Below are 21,703 nucleotides of genomic sequence, written 5' to 3' on the forward strand. Positions count from 1 at the left end.
TGGCAAAGAGCGCACAGCCCCTCAAGCTTCACTGCTTCTAGGCCCTACTCTTCATGAGAGCTGGCTGCCTCTAGGTGTGTGATCTCTTTACCCACTTGTGCATTCTTTGCTCAGTGTCATTCGCCAACTGCTCCTTTAAAGCAAGCGAGGGGTGGCAGGGTCTGAAAGGCAGCAGATAGCACGAGAGAGAGTGTGCGTGCGTGCGTGTGTCTGTGTGTATGCAAATCACCAGTCAGCCAGGGCCTGCTGGGAGCCCATTCCGCCAGGCCCACCGGCTTTTGGACAGCTCCCAGATGGTTGGAGAAGGACCAGGCTGGGTTAGGCCACGAAGCAGAGGCTGAGCCGTTCCCTGGTGCGCTTTCTGGAAATGTCTCCCTCATTTGGAAATGTGCCCCTCAGTTGCTGAGGTCCCGAGAAGGCTCGCCTGCGGTCTCTGGCCGATCGTGGCCGATCAGGGACGTGAAGGGCTGCCCTGGGACTGTGTCCAACACAAGCCAACCCCCACCCATTGAAGGACAGGACGCACACATGCATAGAAATCATCTGCTGCTTGTTGGGGCCTTCTGGAGGGACCCCTACTGGTGGTGCTTCGAGATGGCGCCTGGTGTTTCCTTGCTGTGCAAACGGGCCCGCCCCACATAAAATCAAAAGTCTATTGCGAGCAGTGAAGGCCAAGGGAATTTAAATGTAATTCAAAGAAACAAAGCACAGAGTTGGGAGCCCAGCCGGATGGCAGAGGAACCCACAACCTTCTGACTCCTAGTCAGGCGCCTTATCCATTGCACCACTGGCCCCCATACCTCTGGTGCCCTCCGTTAGCTCCTAGTGCTGTTCTTCAAGGTGCCTTTCTGAAGCAGGAGCCACTGCAATGCCTGCTGTCCTGATTTTGTAACACACAAGGCTCACGTCCTGGCACAGTTGATAAAAGCAGGCGACAGGCAGCCAATACCTGTTGTAAGAGGCTTCCTGGCCCTACCAAAGGAAAGCAGACCCGGCGGGACTTTGAAGCCACCGTCGCTGAAGCCAGCAGCCAAACGTAAACTTACATCGGTTTGAAAATGCATCTCTTGCTTGAAGGCGGGGGCAGCAGCAATCCGGGGCTCTCGGGGGTCCGCGCACTAGGCCGCTGCCTCACCTTGCCTATCCTGGAATTCAACAGGGCCCCCCCCAAGCAAACCCTCACAGGCCCTCTGGCTTTTCTCTGGCTTGTGGGACTATTGTGATGCGTCCAGGCACACAGCACCCATCACCCAGGCATTATGACGGGAGGTGCCACTTTGCATGCAGCCTGGACCATGATCCTTTCTTCCTGCATTGCAATAGCCAAGCACACGGAACCTTTCCTTTTGGGCCAAACCAGCAGCGAGGAAGCTTGGGTCGTTGGTCTTTGCCTCTTGGTTCCATACCGGCCCCAGAACCAAACAGTTTCTTGCCAAAGTTAGAGCATAACAAGTCAACCTAGGTCAATAGGCAGCCGATGCGCTGGCTTTTATACACTGGCCAGTTCAGCCCCAAGTGTGTGCTCGCTTCGGCAGCACATATACTAAAATTGGAACGATACAGAGAAGATTAGCATGGCCTCTGCGCAAGGATGACACGCAAATTCGTGAAGCGTTCCATATTTTTAGACACGTGCGTGCCAGGAGAGAAATACCTTTTATTGACAGAATAAAAGGGGCCCCGCTCCCGTGCTGGTCTTGTGCTTGCTCGCTGCCGCGGAAGCCCTTCCCGTTTCTCTTGATCCTCTCTGTGCTGCACCAAGAGCGGCTGCCTTGTCCTCTGCTGGCTGCTCATTTCTATATAGCGCTTTCTATATGATCCGCCTCTAGGGGCTCATGGCAAAGAGCGCACAGCCCCTCAAGCTTCACTGCTTCTAGGCCCTACTCTTCATGAGAGCTGGCTGCCTCTAGGTGTGTGATCTCTTTACCCACTTGTGCATTCTTTGCTCAGTGTCATTCGCCAACTGCTCCTTTAAAGCAAGCGAGGGGTGGCAGGGTCTGAAAGGCAGCAGATAGCACGAGAGAGAGTGTGCGTGCGTGCGTGTGTCTGTGTGTATGCAAATCACCAGTCAGCCAGGGCCTGCTGGGAGCCCATTCCGCCAGGCCCACCGGCTTTTGGACAGCTCCCAGATGGTTGGAGAAGGACCAGGCTGGGTTAGGCCACGAAGCAGAGGCTGAGCCGTTCCCTGGTGCGCTTTCTGGAAATGTCTCCCTCATTTGGAAATGTGCCCCTCAGTTGCTGAGGTCCCGAGAAGGCTCGCCTGCGGCGCTCACAGAGAGGTCTCTGGCCGATCGTGGCCGATCAGGGACGTGAAGGGCTGCCCTGGGACTGTGTCCAACACAAGCCAACCCCCACCCATTGAAGGACAGGACGCACACATGCATAGAAATCATCTGCTGCTTGTTGGGGCCTTCTGGAGGGACCCCTACTGGTGGTGCTTCGAGATGGCGCCTGGTGTTTCCTTGCTGTGCAACCGGGCCCGCCCCACATAAAATCAAAAGTCTATTGCGAGCAGTGAAGGCCAAGGGAATTTAAATGTAATTCAAAGAAACAAAGCACAGAGTTGGGAGCCCAGCCGGATGGCAGTGGAACCCACAACCTTCTGACTCCTAGTCAGGCGCCTTATCCATTGCACCACTGGCCCCCATACCCCTGGTGCCCTCCGTTAGCTCCTAGTGCTGTTCTTCAAGGTGCCTTTCTGAAGCAGGAGCCACTGCAATGCCTGCTGTCCTGATTTTGTAACACACAAGGCTCACGTCCTGGCACAGTTGATAAAAGCAGGCGACAGGCAGCCAATACCTGTTGTAAGAGGCTTCCTGGCCCTACCAAAGGAAAGCAGACCCGGCGGGACTTTGAAGCCACCGTCGCTGAAGCCAGCAGCCAAACGTAAACTTACATCGGTTTGAAAATGCATCTCTGGCTTGAAGGCGGGGGCAGCAGCAATCCGGGGCTCTCGGGGGTCCGCGCACTAGGCCGCTGCCTCACCTTGCCTATCCTGGAATTCAACAGGGCCCCCCCCAAGCAAACCCTCACAGGCCCTCTGGCTTTTCTCTGGCTTGTGGGACTATTGTGATGCGTCCAGGCACACAGCACCCATCACCCAGGCATTATGACGGGAGGTGCCACTTTGCATGCAGCCTGGACCATGATCCTTTCTTCCTGCATTGCAATAGCCAAGCACACGGAACCTTTCCTTTTGGGCCAAACCAGCAGCGAGGAAGCTTGGGTCGTTGGTCTTTGCCTCTTGGTTCCATACCGGCCCCAGAACCAAACAGTTTCTTGCCAAAGTTAGAGCATAACAAGTCAACCTAGGTCAATAGGCAGCCGATGCGCTGGCTTTTATACACTGGCCAGTTCAGCCCCAAGTGTGTGCTCGCTTCGGCAGCACATATACTAAAATTGGAACGATACAGAGAAGATTAGCATGGCCCCTGCGCAAGGATGACACGCAAATTCGTGAAGCGTTCCATATTTTTAGACACGTGCGTGCCAGGAGAGAAATACCTTTTATTGACAGAATAAAAGGGGCCCCGCTCCCGTGCTGGTCTTGTGCTTGCTCGCTGCCGCGGAAGCCCTTCCCGTTTCTCTTGATCCTCTCTGTGCTGTGCTGCACCGAGAGCGGCTGCCTTGTCCTCTGCTGGCTGCTCATTTCTATATAGCGCTTTCTATATGATCCGCCTCTAGGGGCTCATGGCAAAGAGCGCACAGCCCCTCAAGCTTCACTGCTTCTAGGCCCTACTCTTCATGAGAGCTGGCTGCCTCTAGGTGTGTGATCTCTTTACCCACTTGTGCATTCTTTGCTCAGTGTCATTCGCCAACTGCTCCTTTAAAGCAAGCGAGGGGTGGCAGGGTCTGAAAGGCAGCAGATAGCACGAGAGAGAGTGTGCGTGCGTGCGTGTGTCTGTGTGTATGCAAATCACCAGTCAGCCAGGGCCTGCTGGGAGCCCATTCCGCCAGGCCCACCGGCTTTTGGACAGCTCCCAGATGGTTGGAGAAGGACCAGGCTGGGTTAGGCCACGAAGCAGAGGCCGAGCCGTTCCCTGGTGCGCTTTCTGGAAATGTCTCCCTCATTTGGAAATGTGCCCCTCAGTTGCTGAGGTCCCGAGAAGGCTCACCTGCGGCGCTCACAGAGAGGTCTCTGGCCGATCGTGGCCGATCAGGGACGTGAAGGGCTTCCCTGGGACTGTGTCCAACACAAGCCAACCCCCACCCATTGAAGGACAGGACGCACACATGCATAGAAATCATCTGCTGCTTGTTGGGGCCTTCTGGAGGGACCCCTACTGGTGGTGCTTCGAGATGGCGCCTGGTGTTTCCTTGCTGTGCAACCGGGCCCGCCCCACATAAAATCAAAAGTCTATTGCGAGCAGTGAAGGCCAAGGGAATTTAAATGTAATTCAAAGAAACAAAGCACAGAGTTGGGAGCCCAGCCGGATGGCAGTGGAACCCACAACCTTCTGACTCCTAGTCAGGCGCCTTATCCATTGCACCACTGGCCCCCATACCCCTGGTGCCCTCCGTTAGCTCCTAGTGCTGTTCTTCAAGGTGCCTTTCTGAAGCAGGAGCCACTGCAATGCCTGCTGTCCTGATTTTGTAAAACACAAGGCTCACGTCCTGGCACAGTTGATAAAAGCAGGCGACAGGCAGCCAATACCTGTTGTAAGAGGCTTCCTGGCCCTACCAAAGGAAAGCAGACCCGGCGGGACTTTGAAGCCACCGTCGCTGAAGCCAGCAGCCAAACGTAAACTTACATCGGTTTGAAAATGCATCTCTGGCTTGAAGGCGGGGGCAGCAGCAATCCGGGGCTCTCGGGGGTCCGCGCACTAGGCCGCTGCCTCACCTTGCCTATCCTGGAATTCAACAGGGCCCCCCCCAAGCAAACCCTCACAGGCCCTCTGGCTTTTCTCTGGCTTGTGGGACTATTGTGATGCGTCCAGGCACACAGCACCCATCACCCAGGCATTATGACGGGAGGTGCCACTTTGCATGCAGCCTGGACCATGATCCTTTCTTCCTGCATTGCAATAGCCAAGCACACGGAACCTTTCCTTTTGGGCCAAACCAGCAGCGAGGAAGCTTGGGTCGTTGGTCTTTGCCTCTTGGTTCCATACCGGCCCCAGAACCAAACAGTTTCTTGCCAAAGTTAGAGCATAACAAGTCAACCTAGGTCAATAGGCAGCCGATGCGCTGGCTTTTATACACTGGCCAGTTCAGCCCCAAGTGTGTGCTCGCTTCGGCAGCACATATACTAAAATTGGAACGATACAGAGAAGATTAGCATGGCCCCTGCGCAAGGATGACACGCAAATTCGTGAAGCGTTCCATATTTTTAGACACGTGCGTGCCAGGAGAGAAATACCTTTTATTGACAGAATAAAAGGGGCCCCGCTCCCGTGCTGGTCTTGTGCTTGCTCGCTGCCGCGGAAGCCCTTCCCGTTTCTCTTGATCCTCTCTGTGCTGTGCTGCACCGAGAGCGGCTGCCTTGTCCTCTGCTGGCTGCTCATTTCTATATAGCGCTTTCTATATGATCCGCCTCTAGGGGCTCATGGCAAAGAGCGCACAGCCCCTCAAGCTTCACTGCTTCTAGGCCCTACTCTTCATGAGAGCTGGCTGCCTCTAGGTGTGTGATCTCTTTACCCACTTGTGCATTCTTTGCTCAGTGTCATTCGCCAACTGCTCCTTTAAAGCAAGCGAGGGGTGGCAGGGTCTGAAAGGCAGCAGATAGCACGAGAGAGAGTGTGCGTGCGTGCGTGTGTCTGTGTGTATGCAAATCACCAGTCAGCCAGGGCCTGCTGGGAGCCCATTCCGCCAGGCCCACCGGCTTTTGGACAGCTCCCAGATGGTTGGAGAAGGACCAGGCTGGGTTAGGCCACGAAGCAGAGGCTGAGCCGTTCCCTGGTGCGCTTTCTGGAAATGTCTCCCTCATTTGGAAATGTGCCCCTCAGTTGCTGAGGTCCCGAGAAGGCTCGCCTGCGGTCTCTGGCCGATCGTGGCCGATCAGGGACGTGAAGGGCTGCCCTGGGACTGTGTCCAACACAAGCCAACCCCCACCCATTGAAGGACAGGACGCACACATGCATAGAAATCATCTGCTGCTTGTTGGGGCCTTCTGGAGGGACCCCTACTGGTGGTGCTTCGAGATGGCGCCTGGTGTTTCCTTGCTGTGCAAACGGGCCCGCCCCACATAAAATCAAAAGTCTATTGCGAGCAGTGAAGGCCAAGGGAATTTAAATGTAATTCAAAGAAACAAAGCACAGAGTTGGGAGCCCAGCCGGATGGCAGAGGAACCCACAACCTTCTGACTCCTAGTCAGGCGCCTTATCCATTGCACCACTGGCCCCCATACCTCTGGTGCCCTCCGTTAGCTCCTAGTGCTGTTCTTCAAGGTGCCTTTCTGAAGCAGGAGCCACTGCAATGCCTGCTGTCCTGATTTTGTAACACACAAGGCTCACGTCCTGGCACAGTTGATAAAAGCAGGCGACAGGCAGCCAATACCTGTTGTAAGAGGCTTCCTGGCCCTACCAAAGGAAAGCAGACCCGGCGGGACTTTGAAGCCACCGTCGCTGAAGCCAGCAGCCAAACGTAAACTTACATCGGTTTGAAAATGCATCTCTTGCTTGAAGGCGGGGGCAGCAGCAATCCGGGGCTCTCGGGGGTCCGCGCACTAGGCCGCTGCCTCACCTTGCCTATCCTGGAATTCAACAGGGCCCCCCCCAAGCAAACCCTCACAGGCCCTCTGGCTTTTCTCTGGCTTGTGGGACTATTGTGATGCGTCCAGGCACACAGCACCCATCACCCAGGCATTATGACGGGAGGTGCCACTTTGCATGCAGCCTGGACCATGATCCTTTCTTCCTGCATTGCAATAGCCAAGCACACGGAACCTTTCCTTTTGGGCCAAACCAGCAGCGAGGAAGCTTGGGTCGTTGGTCTTTGCCTCTTGGTTCCATACCGGCCCCAGAACCAAACAGTTTCTTGCCAAAGTTAGAGCATAACAAGTCAACCTAGGTCAATAGGCAGCCGATGCGCTGGCTTTTATACACTGGCCAGTTCAGCCCCAAGTGTGTGCTCGCTTCGGCAGCACATATACTAAAATTGGAACGATACAGAGAAGATTAGCATGGCCTCTGCGCAAGGATGACACGCAAATTCGTGAAGCGTTCCATATTTTTAGACACGTGCGTGCCAGGAGAGAAATACCTTTTATTGACAGAATAAAAGGGGCCCCGCTCCCGTGCTGGTCTTGTGCTTGCTCGCTGCCGCGGAAGCCCTTCCCGTTTCTCTTGATCCTCTCTGTGCTGCACCAAGAGCGGCTGCCTTGTCCTCTGCTGGCTGCTCATTTCTATATAGCGCTTTCTATATGATCCGCCTCTAGGGGCTCATGGCAAAGAGCGCACAGCCCCTCAAGCTTCACTGCTTCTAGGCCCTACTCTTCATGAGAGCTGGCTGCCTCTAGGTGTGTGATCTCTTTACCCACTTGTGCATTCTTTGCTCAGTGTCATTCGCCAACTGCTCCTTTAAAGCAAGCGAGGGGTGGCAGGGTCTGAAAGGCAGCAGATAGCACGAGAGAGAGTGTGCGTGCGTGCGTGTGTCTGTGTGTATGCAAATCACCAGTCAGCCAGGGCCTGCTGGGAGCCCATTCCGCCAGGCCCACCGGCTTTTGGACAGCTCCCAGATGGTTGGAGAAGGACCAGGCTGGGTTAGGCCACGAAGCAGAGGCTGAGCCGTTCCCTGGTGCGCTTTCTGGAAATGTCTCCCTCATTTGGAAATGTGCCCCTCAGTTGCTGAGGTCCCGAGAAGGCTCGCCTGCGGCGCTCACAGAGAGGTCTCTGGCCGATCGTGGCCGATCAGGGACGTGAAGGGCTGCCCTGGGACTGTGTCCAACACAAGCCAACCCCCACCCATTGAAGGACAGGACGCACACATGCATAGAAATCATCTGCTGCTTGTTGGGGCCTTCTGGAGGGACCCCTACTGGTGGTGCTTCGAGATGGCGCCTGGTGTTTCCTTGCTGTGCAACCCGGCCCGCCCCACATAAAATCAAAAGTCTATTGCGAGCAGTGAAGGCCAAGGGAATTTAAATGTAATTCAAAGAAACAAAGCACAGAGTTGGGAGCCCAGCCGGATGGCAGTGGAACCCACAACCTTCTGACTCCTAGTCAGGCGCCTTATCCATTGCACCACTGGCCCCCATACCCCTGGTGCCCTCCGTTAGCTCCTAGTGCTGTTCTTCAAGGTGCCTTTCTGAAGCAGGAGCCACTGCAATGCCTGCTGTCCTGATTTTGTAACACACAAGGCTCACGTCCTGGCACAGTTGATAAAAGCAGGCGACAGGCAGCCAATACCTGTTGTAAGAGGCTTCCTGGCCCTACCAAAGGAAAGCAGACCCGGCGGGACTTTGAAGCCACCGTCGCTGAAGCCAGCAGCCAAACGTAAACTTACATCGGTTTGAAAATGCATCTCTTGCTTGAAGGCGGGGGCAGCAGCAATCCGGGGCTCTCGGGGGTCCGCGCACTAGGCCGCTGCCTCACCTTGCCTATCCTGGAATTCAACAGGGCCCCCCCCAAGCAAACCCTCACAGGCCCTCTGGCTTTTCTCTGGCTTGTGGGACTATTGTGATGCGTCCAGGCACACAGCACCCATCACCCAGGCATTATGACGGGAGGTGCCACTTTGCATGCAGCCTGGACCATGATCCTTTCTTCCTGCATTGCAATAGCCAAGCACACGGAACCTTTCCTTTTGGGCCAAACCAGCAGCGAGGAAGCTTGGGTCGTTGGTCTTTGCCTCTTGGTTCCATACCGGCCCCAGAACCAAACAGTTTCTTGCCAAAGTTAGAGCATAACAAGTCAACCTAGGTCAATAGGCAGCCGATGCGCTGGCTTTTATACACTGGCCAGTTCAGCCCCAAGTGTGTGCTCGCTTCGGCAGCACATATACTAAAATTGGAACGATACAGAGAAGATTAGCATGGCCCCTGCGCAAGGATGACACGCAAATTCGTGAAGCGTTCCATATTTTTAGACACGTGCGTGCCAGGAGAGAAATACCTTTTATTGACAGAATAAAAGGGGCCCCGCTCCCGTGCTGGTCTTGTGCTTGCTCGCTGCCGCGGAAGCCCTTCCCGTTTCTCTTGATCCTCTCTGTGCTGTGCTGCACCGAGAGCGGCTGCCTTGTCCTCTGCTGGCTGCTCATTTCTATATAGCGCTTTCTATATGATCCGCCTCTAGGGGCTCATGGCAAAGAGCGCACAGCCCCTCAAGCTTCACTGCTTCTAGGCCCTACTCTTCATGAGAGCTGGCTGCCTCTAGGTGTGTGATCTCTTTACCCACTTGTGCATTCTTTGCTCAGTGTCATTCGCCAACTGCTCCTTTAAAGCAAGCGAGGGGTGGCAGGGTCTGAAAGGCAGCAGATAGCACGAGAGAGAGTGTGCGTGCGTGCGTGTGTCTGTGTGTATGCAAATCACCAGTCAGCCAGGGCCTGCTGGGAGCCCATTCCGCCAGGCCCACCGGCTTTTGGACAGCTCCCAGATGGTTGGAGAAGGACCAGGCTGGGTTAGGCCACGGAGCAGAGGCCGAGCCGTTCCCTGGTGCGCTTTCTGGAAATGTCTCCCTCATTTGGAAATGTGCCCCTCAGTTGCTGAGGTCCCGAGAAGGCTCGCCTGCGGCGCTCACCAGAGAGGTCTCTGGCCGATCGTGGCCGATCAGGGACGTGAAGGGCTGCCCTGGGACTTTGTCCAACACAAGCCAACCCCCACCCATTGAAGGACAGGACGCACACATGCATAGAAATCATCTGCTGCTTGTTGGGGCCTTCTGGAGGGACCCCTACTGGTGGTGCTTCGAGATGGCGCCTGGTGTTTCCTTGCTGTGCAACCGGGCCCGCCCCACATAAAATCAAAAGTCTATTGCGAGCAGTGAAGGCCAAGGGAATTTAAATGTAATTCAAAGAAACAAAGCACAGAGTTGGGAGCCCAGCCGGATGGCAGTGGAACCCACAACCTTCTGACTCCTAGTCAGGCGCCTTATCCATTGCACCACTGGCCCCCATACCCCTGGTGCCCTCCGTTAGCTCCTAGTGCTGTTCTTCAAGGTGCCTTTCTGAAGCAGGAGCCACTGCAATGCCTGCTGTCCTGATTTTGTAACACACAAGGCTCACGTCCTGGCACAGTTGATAAAAGCAGGCGACAGGCAGCCAATACCTGTTGTAAGAGGCTTCCTGGTCCTACCAAAGGAAAGCAGACCCGGCGGGACTTTGAAGCCACCGTCGCTGAAGCCAGCAGCCAAACGTAAACTTACATCGGTTTGAAAATGCATCTCTTGCTTGAAGGCGGGGGCAGCAGCAATCCGGGGCTCTCGGGGGTCCGCGCACTAGGCCGCTGCCTCACCTTGCCTATCCTGGAATTCAACAGGGCCCCCCCCAAGCAAACCCTCACAGGCCCTCTGGCTTTTCTCTGGCTTGTGGGACTATTGTGATGCGTCCAGGCACACAGCACCCATCACCCAGGCATTATGACGGGAGGTGCCACTTTGCATGCAGCCTGGACCATGATCCTTTCTTCCTGCATTGCAATAGCCAAGCACACGGAACCTTTCCTTTTGGGCCAAACCAGCAGCGAGGAAGCTTGGGTCGTTGGTCTTTGCCTCTTGGTTCCATACCGGCCCCAGAACCAAACAGTTTCTTGCCAAAGTTAGAGCATAACAAGTCAACCTAGGTCAATAGGCAGCCGATGCGCTGGCTTTTATACACTGGCCAGTTCAGCCCCAAGTGTGTGCTCGCTTCGGCAGCACATATACTAAAATTGGAACGATACAGAGAAGATTAGCATGGCCCCTGCGCAAGGATGACACGCAAATTCGTGAAGCGTTCCATATTTTTAGACACGTGCGTGCCAGGAGAGAAATACCTTTTATTGACAGAATAAAAGGGGCCCCGCTCCCGTGCTGGTCTTGTGCTTGCTCGCTGCCGCGGAAGCCCTTCCCGTTTCTCTTGATCCTCTCTGTGCTGCACCAAGAGCGGCTGCCTTGTCCTCTGCTGGCTGCTCATTTCTATATAGCGCTTTCTATATGACCCGCCTCTAGGGGCTCATGGCAAAGAGCGCACAGCCCCTCAAGCTTCACTGCTTCTAGGCCCTACTCTTCATGAGAGCTGGCTGCCTCTAGGTGTGTGATCTCTTTACCCACTTGTGCATTCTTTGCTCAGTGTCATTCGCCAACTGCTCCTTTAAAGCAAGCGAGGGGTGGCAGGGTCTGAAAGGCAGCAGATAGCACGAGAGAGAGTGTGCGTGCGTGCGTGTGTCTGTGTGTATGCAAATCACCAGTCAGCCAGGGCCTGCTGGGAGCCCATTCCGCCAGGCCCACCGGCTTTTGGACAGCTCCCAGATGGTTGGAGAAGGACCAGGCTGGGTTAGGCCACGAAGCAGAGGCCGAGCCGTTCCCTGGTGCGCTTTCTGGAAATGTCTCCCTCATTTGGAAATGTGCCCCTCAGTTGCTGAGGTCCCGAGAAGGCTCGCCTGCGGCGCTCACCAGAGAGGTCTCTGGCCGATCGTGGCCGATCAGGGACGTGAAGGGCTGCCCTGGGACTGTGTCCAACACAAGCCAACCCCCACCCATTGAAGGACAGGACGCACACATGCATAGAAATCATCTGCTGCTTGTTGGGGCCTTCTGGAGGGACCCCTACTGGTGGTGCTTCGAGATGGCGCCTGGTGTTTCCTTGCTGTGCAACCCGGCCCGCCCCACATAAAATCAAAAGTCTATTGCGAGCAGTGAAGGCCAAGGGAATTTAAATGTAATTCAAAGAAACAAAGCACAGAGTTGGGAGCCCAGCCGGATGGCAGTGGAACCCACAACCTTCTGACTCCTAGTCAGGCGCCTTATCCATTGCACCACTGGCCCCCATACCCCTGGTGCCCTCCGTTAGCTCCTAGTGCTGTTCTTCAAGGTGCCTTTCTGAAGCAGGAGCCACTGCAATGCCTGCTGTCCTGATTTTGTAACACACAAGGCTCACGTCCTGGCACAGTTGATAAAAGCAGGCGACAGGCAGCCAATACCTGTTGTAAGAGGCTTCCTGGCCCTACCAAAGGAAAGCAGACCCGGCGGGACTTTGAAGCCACCGTCGCTGAAGCCAGCAGCCAAACGTAAACTTACATCGGTTTGAAAATGCATCTCTTGCTTGAAGGCGGGGGCAGCAGCAATCCGGGGCTCTCGGGGGTCCGCGCACTAGGCCGCTGCCTCACCTTGCCTATCCTGGAATTCAACAGGGCCCCCCCCAAGCAAACCCTCACAGGCCCTCTGGCTTTTCTCTGGCTTGTGGGACTATTGTGATGCGTCCAGGCACACAGCACCCATCACCCAGGCATTATGACGGGAGGTGCCACTTTGCATGCAGCCTGGACCATGATCCTTTCTTCCTGCATTGCAATAGCCAAGCACACGGAACCTTTCCTTTTGGGCCAAACCAGCAGCGAGGAAGCTTGGGTCGTTGGTCTTTGCCTCTTGGTTCCATACCGGCCCCAGAACCAAACAGTTTCTTGCCAAAGTTAGAGCATAACAAGTCAACCTAGGTCAATAGGCAGCCGATGCGCTGGCTTTTATACACTGGCCAGTTCAGCCCCAAGTGTGTGCTCGCTTCGGCAGCACATATACTAAAATTGGAACGATACAGAGAAGATTAGCATGGCCCCTGCGCAAGGATGACACGCAAATTCGTGAAGCGTTCCATATTTTTAGACACGTGCGTGCCAGGAGAGAAATACCTTTTATTGACAGAATAAAAGGGGCCCCGCTCCCGTGCTGGTCTTGTGCTTGCTCGCTGCCGCGGAAGCCCTTCCCGTTTCTCTTGATCCTCTCTGTGCTGTGCTGCACCGAGAGCGGCTGCCTTGTCCTCTGCTGGCTGCTCATTTCTATATAGCGCTTTCTATATGATCCGCCTCTAGGGGCTCATGGCAAAGAGCGCACAGCCCCTCAAGCTTCACTGCTTCTAGGCCCTACTCTTCATGAGAGCTGGCTGCCTCTAGGTGTGTGATCTCTTTACCCACTTGTGCATTCTTTGCTCAGTGTCATTCGCCAACTGCTCCTTTAAAGCAAGCGAGGGGTGGCAGGGTCTGAAAGGCAGCAGATAGCACGAGAGAGAGTGTGCGTGCGTGCGTGTGTCTGTGTGTATGCAAATCACCAGTCAGCCAGGGCCTGCTGGGAGCCCATTCCGCCAGGCCCACCGGCTTTTGGACAGCTCCCAGATGGTTGGAGAAGGACCAGGCTGGGTTAGGCCACGGAGCAGAGGCCGAGCCGTTCCCTGGTGCGCTTTCTGGAAATGTCTCCCTCATTTGGAAATGTGCCCCTCAGTTGCTGAGGTCCCGAGAAGGCTCGCCTGCGGCGCTCACCAGAGAGGTCTCTGGCCGATCGTGGCCGATCAGGGACGTGAAGGGCTGCCCTGGGACTTTGTCCAACACAAGCCAACCCCCACCCATTGAAGGACAGGACGCACACATGCATAGAAATCATCTGCTGCTTGTTGGGGCCTTCTGGAGGGACCCCTACTGGTGGTGCTTCGAGATGGCGCCTGGTGTTTCCTTGCTGTGCAACCGGGCCCGCCCCACATAAAATCAAAAGTCTATTGCGAGCAGTGAAGGCCAAGGGAATTTAAATGTAATTCAAAGAAACAAAGCACAGAGTTGGGAGCCCAGCCGGATGGCAGTGGAACCCACAACCTTCTGACTCCTAGTCAGGCGCCTTATCCATTGCACCACTGGCCCCCATACCCCTGGTGCCCTCCGTTAGCTCCTAGTGCTGTTCTTCAAGGTGCCTTTCTGAAGCAGGAGCCACTGCAATGCCTGCTGTCCTGATTTTGTAACACACAAGGCTCACGTCCTGGCACAGTTGATAAAAGCAGGCGACAGGCAGCCAATACCTGTTGTAAGAGGCTTCCTGGTCCTACCAAAGGAAAGCAGACCCGGCGGGACTTTGAAGCCACCGTCGCTGAAGCCAGCAGCCAAACGTAAACTTACATCGGTTTGAAAATGCATCTCTTGCTTGAAGGCGGGGGCAGCAGCAATCCGGGGCTCTCGGGGGTCCGCGCACTAGGCCGCTGCCTCACCTTGCCTATCCTGGAATTCAACAGGGCCCCCCCCAAGCAAACCCTCACAGGCCCTCTGGCTTTTCTCTGGCTTGTGGGACTATTGTGATGCGTCCAGGCACACAGCACCCATCACCCAGGCATTATGACGGGAGGTGCCACTTTGCATGCAGCCTGGACCATGATCCTTTCTTCCTGCATTGCAATAGCCAAGCACACGGAACCTTTCCTTTTGGGCCAAACCAGCAGCGAGGAAGCTTGGGTCGTTGGTCTTTGCCTCTTGGTTCCATACCGGCCCCAGAACCAAACAGTTTCTTGCCAAAGTTAGAGCATAACAAGTCAACCTAGGTCAATAGGCAGCCGATGCGCTGGCTTTTATACACTGGCCAGTTCAGCCCCAAGTGTGTGCTCGCTTCGGCAGCACATATACTAAAATTGGAACGATACAGAGAAGATTAGCATGGCCCCTGCGCAAGGATGACACGCAAATTCGTGAAGCGTTCCATATTTTTAGACACGTGCGTGCCAGGAGAGAAATACCTTTTATTGACAGAATAAAAGGGGCCCCGCTCCCGTGCTGGTCTTGTGCTTGCTCGCTGCCGCGGAAGCCCTTCCCGTTTCTCTTGATCCTCTCTGTGCTGCACCAAGAGCGGCTGCCTTGTCCTCTGCTGGCTGCTCATTTCTATATAGCGCTTTCTATATGACCCGCCTCTAGGGGCTCATGGCAAAGAGCGCACAGCCCCTCAAGCTTCACTGCTTCTAGGCCCTACTCTTCATGAGAGCTGGCTGCCTCTAGGTGTGTGATCTCTTTACCCACTTGTGCATTCTTTGCTCAGTGTCATTCGCCAACTGCTCCTTTAAAGCAAGCGAGGGGTGGCAGGGTCTGAAAGGCAGCAGATAGCACGAGAGAGAGTGTGCGTGCGTGCGTGTGTCTGTGTGTATGCAAATCACCAGTCAGCCAGGGCCTGCTGGGAGCCCATTCCGCCAGGCCCACCGGCTTTTGGACAGCTCCCAGATGGTTGGAGAAGGACCAGGCTGGGTTAGGCCACGAAGCAGAGGCCGAGCCGTTCCCTGGTGCGCTTTCTGGAAATGTCTCCCTCATTTGGAAATGTGCCCCTCAGTTGCTGAGGTCCCGAGAAGGCTCGCCTGCGGCGCTCACCAGAGAGGTCTCTGGCCGATCGTGGCCGATCAGGGACGTGAAGGGCTGCCCTGGGACTGTGTCCAACACAAGCCAACCCCCACCCATTGAAGGACAGGACGCACACATGCATAGAAATCATCTGCTGCTTGTTGGGGCCTTCTGGAGGGACCCCTACTGGTGGTGCTTCGAGATGGCGCCTGGTGTTTCCTTGCTGTGCAACCGGGCCCGCCCCACATGAAATCAAAAGTCTATTGCGAGCAGTGAAGGCCAAGGGAATTTAAATGTAATTCAAAGAAACAAAGCACAGAGTTGGGAGCCCAGCCGGATGGCAGTGGAACCCACAACCTTCTGACTCCTAGTCAGGCGCCTTATCCATTGCACCACTGGCCCCCATACCCCTGGTGCCCTCCGTTAGCTCCTAGTGCTGTTCTTCAAGGTGCCTTTCTGAAGCAGGAGCCACTGCAATGCCTGCTGTCCTGATTTTGTAACACACAAGGCTCACGTCCTGGCACAGTTGATAAAAGCAGGCGACAGGCAGCCAATACCTGTTGTAAGAGGCTTCCTGGCCCTACCAAAGGAAAGCAGACCCGGCGGGACTTTGAAGCCACCGTCGCTGAAGCCAGCAGCCAAACGTAAACTTACATCGGTTTGAAAATGCATCTCTGGCTTGAAGGCGGGGGCAGCAGCAATCCGGGGCTCTCGGGGGTCCGCGCACTAGGCCGCTGCCTCACCTTGCCTATCCTGGAATTCAACAGGGCCCCCCCCAAGCAAACCCTCACAGGCCCTCTGGCTTTTCTCTGGCTTGTGGGACTATTGTGATGCGTCCAGGCACACAGCACCCATCACCCAGGCATTATGACGGGAGGTGCCACTTTGCATGCAGCCTGGACCATGATCCTTTCTTCCTGCATTGCAATAGCCAAGCACACGGAACCTTTCCTTTTGGGCCAAACCAGCAGCGAGGAAGCTTGGGTCGTTGGTCTTTGCCTCTTGGTTCCATACCGGCCCCAGAACCAAACAGTTTCTTGCCAAAGTTAGAGCATAACAAGTCAACCTAGGTCAATAGGCAGCCGATGCGCTGGCTTTTATACACTGGCCAGTTCAGCCCCAAGTGTGTGCTCGCTTCGGCAGCACATATACTAAAATTGGAACGATACAGAGAAGATTAGCATGGCCCCTGCGCAAGGATGACACGCAAATTCGTGAAGCGTTCCATATTTTTAGACACGTGCGTGCCAGGAGAGAAATACCTTTTATTGACAGAATAAAAGGGGCCCCGCTCCCGTGCTGGTCTTGTGCTTGCTCGCTGCCGCGGAAGCCCTTCCCGTTTCTCTTGATCCTCTCTGTGCTGTGCTGCACCGAGAGCGGCTGCCTTGTCCTCTGCTGGCTGCTCATTTCTATATAGCGCTTTCTATATGATCCGCCTCTAGGGGCTCATGGCAAAGAGCGCACAGCCCCTCAAGCTTCACTGCTTCTAGGCCCTACTCTTCATGAGAGCTGGCTGCCTCTAGGTGTGTGATCTCTTTACCCACTTGTGCATTCTTTGCTCAGTGTCATTCGCCAACTGCTCCTTTAAAGCAAGCGAGGGGTGGCAGGGTCTGAAAGGCAGCAGATAGCACGAGAGAGAGTGTGCGTGCGTGCGTGTGTCTGTGTGTATGCAAATCACCAGTCAGCCAGGGCCTGCTGGGAGCCCATTCCGCCAGGCCCACCGGCTTTTGGACAGCTCCCAGATGGTTGGAGAAGGACCAGGCTGGGTTAGGCCACGAAGCAGAGGCTGAGCCGTTCCCTGGTGCGCTTTCTGGAAATGTCTCCCTCATTTGGAAATGTGCCCCTCAGTTGCTGAGGTCCCGAGAAGGCTCGCCTGCGGCGCTCACCAGAGAGGTCTCTGGCCGATCAGGGACGTGAAGGGCTGCCCTGGGACTGTGTCCAACACAAGCCAACCCCCACCCATTGAAGGACAGGACGCACACATGCATAGAAATCATCTGCTGCTTGTTGGGGCCTTCTGGAGGGACCCCTACTGGTGGTGCTTCGAGATGGCGCCTGGTGTTTCCTTGCTGTGCAACCGGGCCCGCCCCACATAAAATCAAAAGTCTATTGCGAGCAGTGAAGGCCAAGGGAATTTAAATGTAATTCAAAGAAACAAAGCACAGAGTTGGGAGCCCAGCCGGATGGCAGTGGAACCCACAACCTTCTGACTCCTAGTCAGGCGCCTTATCCATTGCACCACTGGCCCCCATACCCCTGGTGCCCTCCGTTAGCTCCTAGTGCTGTTCTTCAAGGTGCCTTTCTGAAGCAGGAGCCACTGCAATGCCTGCTGTCCTGATTTTGTAACACACAAGGCTCACGTCCTGGCACAGTTGATAAAAGCAGGCGACAGGCAGCCAATACCTGTTGTAAGAGGCTTCCTGGCCCTACCAAAGGAAAGCAGACCCGGCGGGACTTTGAAGCCACCGTCGCTGAAGCCAGCAGCCAAACGTAAACTTACATCGGTTTGAAAATGCATCTCTGGCTTGAAGGCGGGGGCAGCAGCAATCCGGGGCTCTCGGGGGTCCGCGCACTAGGCCGCTGCCTCACCTTGCCTATCCTGGAATTCAACAGGGCCCCCCCCAAGCAAACCCTCACAGGCCCTCTGGCTTTTCTCTGGCTTGTGGGACTATTGTGATGGGTCCAGGCACACAGCACCCATCACCCAGGCATTATGACGGGAGGTGCCACTTTGCATGCAGCCTGGACCATGATCCTTTCTTCCTGCATTGCAATAGCCAAGCACACGGAACCTTTCCTTTTGGGCCAAACCAGCAGCGAGGAAGCTTGGGTCGTTGGTCTTTGCCTCTAGGTTCCATACCGGCCCCAGAACCAAACAGTTTCTTGCCAAAGTTAGAGCATAACAAGTCAACCTAGGTCAATAGGCAGCCGATGCGCTGGCTTTTATACACTGGCCAGTTCAGCCCCAAGTGTGTGCTCGCTTCGGCAGCACATATACTAAAATTGGAACGATACAGAGAAGATTAGCATGGCCCCTGCGCAAGGATGACACGCAAATTCGTGAAGCGTTCCATATTTTTAGACACGTGCGTGCCAGGAGAGAAATACCTTTTATTGACAGAATAAAAGGGGCCCCGCTCCCGTGCTGGTCTTGTGCTTGCTCGCTGCCGCGGAAGCCCTTCCCGTTTCTCTTGATCCTCTCTGTGCTGTGCTGCACCGAGAGCGGCTGCCTTGTCCTCTGCTGGCTGCTCATTTCTATATAGCGCTTTCTATATGATCCGCCTCTAGGGGCTCATGGCAAAGAGCGCACAGCCCCTCAAGCTTCACTGCTTCTAGGCCCTACTCTTCATGAGAGCTGGCTGCCTCTAGGTGTGTGATCTCTTTACCCACTTGTGCATTCTTTGCTCAGTGTCATTCGCCAACTGCTCCTTTAAAGCAAGCGAGGGGTGGCAGGGTCTGAAAGGCAGCAGATAGCACGAGAGAGAGTGTGCGTGCGTGCGTGTGTCTGTGTGTATGCAAATCACCAGTCAGCCAGGGCCTGCTGGGAGCCCATTCCGCCAGGCCCACCGGCTTTTGGACAGCTCCCAGATGGTTGGAGAAGGACCAGGCTGGGTTAGGCCACGAAGCAGAGGCTGAGCCGTTCCCTGGTGCGCTTTCTGGAAATGTCTCCCTCATTTGGAAATGTGCCCCTCAGTTGCTGAGGTCCCGAGAAGGCTCGCCTGCGGCGCTCACAGAGAGGTCTCTGGCCGATCGTGGCCGATCAGGGACGTGAAGGGCTGCCCTGGGACTGTGTCCAACACAAGCCAACCCCCACCCATTGAAGGACAGGACGCACACATGCATAGAAATCATCTGCTGCTTGTTGGGGCGGTCTGGAGGGACCCCTACTGGTGGTGCTTCGAGATGGCGCCTGGTGTTTCCTTGCTGTGCAACCGGGCCCGCCCCACATAAAATCAAAAGTCTATTGCGAGCAGTGAAGGCCAAGGGAATTTAAATGTAATTCAAAGAAACAAAGCACAGAGTTGGGAGCCCAGCCGGATGGCAGAGGAACCCACAACCTTCTGACTCCTAGTCAGGCGCCTTATCCATTGCACCACTGGCCCCCATACCCCTGGTGCCCTCCGTTAGCTCCTAGTGCTGTTCTTCAAGGTGCCTTTCTGAAGCAGGAGCCACTGCAATGCCTGCTGTCCTGATTTTGTAACACACAAGGCTCACGTCCTGGCACAGTTGATAAAAGCAGGCGACAGGCAGCCAATACCTGTTGTAAGAGGCTTCCTGGCCCTACCAAAGGAAAGCAGACCCGGCGGGACTTTGAAGCCACCGTCGCTGAAGCCAGCAGCCAAACGTAAACTTACATCGGTTTGAAAATGCATCTCTTGCTTGAAGGCGGGGGCAGCAGCAATCCGGGGCTCTCGGGGGTCCGCGCACTAGGCCGCTGCCTCACCTTGCCTATCCTGGAATTCAACAGGGCCCCCCCCAAGCAAACCCTCACAGGCCCTCTGGCTTTTCTCTGGCTTGTGGGACTATTGTGATGCGTCCAGGCACACAGCACCCATCACCCAGGCATTATGACGGGAGGTGCCACTTTGCATGCAGCCTGGACCATGATCCTTTCTTCCTGCATTGCAATAGCCAAGCACACGGAACCTTTCCTTTTGGGCCAAACCAGCAGCGAGGAAGCTTGGGTCGTTGGTCTTTGCCTCTTGGTTCCATACCGGCCCCAGAACCAAACAGTTTCTTGCCAAAGTTAGAGCATAACAAGTCAACCTAGGTCAATAGGCAGCCGATGCGCTGGCTTTTATACACTGGCCAGTTCAGCCCCAAGTGTGTGCTCGCTTCGGCAGCACATATACTAAAATTGGAACGATACAGAGAAGATTAGCATGGCCCCTGCGCAAGGATGACACGCAAATTCGTGAAGCGTTCCATATTTTTAGACACGTGCGTGCCAGGAGAGAAATACCTTTTATTGACAGAATAAAAGGGGCCCCGCTCCCGTGCTGGTCTTGTGCTTGCTCGCTGCCGCGGAAGCCCTTCCCGTTTCTCTTGATCCTCTCTGTGCTGCACCAAGAGCGGCTGCCTTGTCCTCTGCTGGCTGCTCATTTCTATATAGCGCTTTCTATATGATCCGCCTCTAGGGGCTCATGGCAAAGAGCGCACAGCCCCTCAAGCTTCACTGCTTCTAGGCCCTACTCTTCATGAGAGCTGGCTGCCTCTAGGTGTGTGATCTCTTTACCCACTTGTGCATTCTTTGCTCAGTGTCATTCGCCAACTGCTCCTTTAAAGCAAGCGAGGGGTGGCAGGGTCTGGAAGGCAGCAGATAGCACGAGAGAGAGTGTGCGTGCGTGCGTGTGTCTGTGTGTATGCAAATCACCAGTCAGCCAGGGCCTGCTGGGAGCCCATTCCGCCAGGCCCACCGGCTTTTGGACAGCTCCCAGATGGTTGGAGAAGGACCAGGCTGGGTTAGGCCACGAAGCAGAGGCTGAGCCGTTCCCTGGTGCGCTTTCTGGAAATGTCTCCCTCATTTGGAAATGTGCCCCTCAGTTGCTGAGGTCCCGAGAAGGCTCGCCTGCGGCGCTCACCAGAGAGGTCTCTGGCCGATCGTGGCCGATCAGGGACGTGAAGGGCTGCCCTGGGACTGTGTCCAACACAAGCCAACCCCCACCCATTGAAGGACAGGACGCACACATGCATAGAAATCATCTGCTGCTTGTTGGGGCCTTCTGGAGGGACCCCTACTGGTGGTGCTTCGAGATGGCGCCTGGTGTTTCCTTGCTGTGCAAACGGGCCCGCCCCACATAAAATCAAAAGTCTATTGCGAGCAGTGAAGGCCAAGGGAATTTAAATGTAATTCAAAGAAACAAAGCACAGAGTTGGGAGCCCAGCCGGATGGCAGAGGAACCCACAACCTTCTGACTCCTAGTCAGGCGCCTTATCCATTGCACCACTGGCCCCCATACCCCTGGTGCCCTCCGTTAGCTCCTAGTGCTGTTCTTCAAGGTGCCTTTCTGAAGCAGGAGCCACTGCAATGCCTGCTGTCCTGATTTTGTAACACACAAGGCTCACGTCCTGGCACAGTTGATAAAAGCAGGCGACAGGCAGCCAATACCTGTTGTAAGAGGCTTCCTGGCCCTACCAAAGGAAAGCAGACCCGGCGGGACTTTGAAGCCACCGTCGCTGAAGCCAGCAGCCAAACGTAAACTTACATCGGTTTGAAAATGCATCTCTTGCTTGAAGGCGGGGGCAGCAGCAATCCGGGGCTCTCGGGGGTCCGCGCACTAGGCCGCTGCCTCACCTTGCCTATCCTGGAATTCAACAGGGCCCCCCCCAAGCAAACCCTCACAGGCCCTCTGGCTTTTCTCTGGCTTGTGGGACTATTGTGATGCGTCCAGGCACACAGCACCCATCACCCAGGCATTATGACGGGAGGTGCCACTTTGCATGCAGCCTGGACCATGATCCTTTCTTCCTGCATTGCAATAGCCAAGCACACGGAACCTT

General features: G+C 55.3%; 11 non-coding genes across 11 annotated transcripts; all 11 read left to right on the forward strand.

The window, feature by feature from the left end:
* The first annotated feature begins 1,519 nt into the window (after positions 1 to 1,519).
* LOC138512358 (U6 spliceosomal RNA) lies at positions 1,520 to 1,626 on the forward strand. The gene has a single exon (XR_011281202.1). It is a non-coding gene; the product is annotated as a U6 spliceosomal RNA (small nuclear RNA).
* A 1,743-nt stretch (positions 1,627 to 3,369) lies between these two features.
* On the forward strand, positions 3,370 to 3,476 carry LOC138511860 (U6 spliceosomal RNA). The gene has a single exon (XR_011280751.1). It is a non-coding gene; the product is annotated as a U6 spliceosomal RNA (small nuclear RNA).
* Positions 3,477 to 5,224: 1,748 nt separating this feature from the next.
* On the forward strand, positions 5,225 to 5,331 carry LOC138511861 (U6 spliceosomal RNA). Its single transcript, XR_011280752.1, has one exon. It is a non-coding gene; the product is annotated as a U6 spliceosomal RNA (small nuclear RNA).
* A 1,734-nt stretch (positions 5,332 to 7,065) lies between these two features.
* On the forward strand, positions 7,066 to 7,172 carry LOC138512360 (U6 spliceosomal RNA). The gene has a single exon (XR_011281203.1). It is a non-coding gene; the product is annotated as a U6 spliceosomal RNA (small nuclear RNA).
* A 1,743-nt stretch (positions 7,173 to 8,915) lies between these two features.
* On the forward strand, positions 8,916 to 9,022 carry LOC138511863 (U6 spliceosomal RNA). The gene has a single exon (XR_011280753.1). It is a non-coding gene; the product is annotated as a U6 spliceosomal RNA (small nuclear RNA).
* A 1,749-nt stretch (positions 9,023 to 10,771) lies between these two features.
* On the forward strand, positions 10,772 to 10,878 carry LOC138511864 (U6 spliceosomal RNA). Its single transcript, XR_011280754.1, has one exon. It is a non-coding gene; the product is annotated as a U6 spliceosomal RNA (small nuclear RNA).
* A 1,744-nt stretch (positions 10,879 to 12,622) lies between these two features.
* Positions 12,623 to 12,729, forward strand: LOC138511865 (U6 spliceosomal RNA). Its single transcript, XR_011280755.1, has one exon. It is a non-coding gene; the product is annotated as a U6 spliceosomal RNA (small nuclear RNA).
* Positions 12,730 to 14,478: 1,749 nt separating this feature from the next.
* Positions 14,479 to 14,585, forward strand: LOC138511866 (U6 spliceosomal RNA). The gene has a single exon (XR_011280756.1). It is a non-coding gene; the product is annotated as a U6 spliceosomal RNA (small nuclear RNA).
* Positions 14,586 to 16,329: 1,744 nt separating this feature from the next.
* LOC138511867 (U6 spliceosomal RNA) lies at positions 16,330 to 16,436 on the forward strand. Its single transcript, XR_011280757.1, has one exon. It is a non-coding gene; the product is annotated as a U6 spliceosomal RNA (small nuclear RNA).
* Positions 16,437 to 18,175: 1,739 nt separating this feature from the next.
* Positions 18,176 to 18,282, forward strand: LOC138511868 (U6 spliceosomal RNA). The gene has a single exon (XR_011280758.1). It is a non-coding gene; the product is annotated as a U6 spliceosomal RNA (small nuclear RNA).
* Positions 18,283 to 20,030: 1,748 nt separating this feature from the next.
* On the forward strand, positions 20,031 to 20,137 carry LOC138511869 (U6 spliceosomal RNA). Its single transcript, XR_011280759.1, has one exon. It is a non-coding gene; the product is annotated as a U6 spliceosomal RNA (small nuclear RNA).
* The last annotated feature ends 1,566 nt before the right edge of the window (positions 20,138 to 21,703 follow it).

This window comes from Ambystoma mexicanum, chromosome 6p (assembly GCF_040938575.1).
Source record: "Ambystoma mexicanum isolate Mex_15411 chromosome 6p, UKY_AmexF1_1, whole genome shotgun sequence".
Lineage (NCBI taxonomy): Eukaryota > Metazoa > Chordata > Amphibia > Caudata > Ambystomatidae > Ambystoma > Ambystoma mexicanum.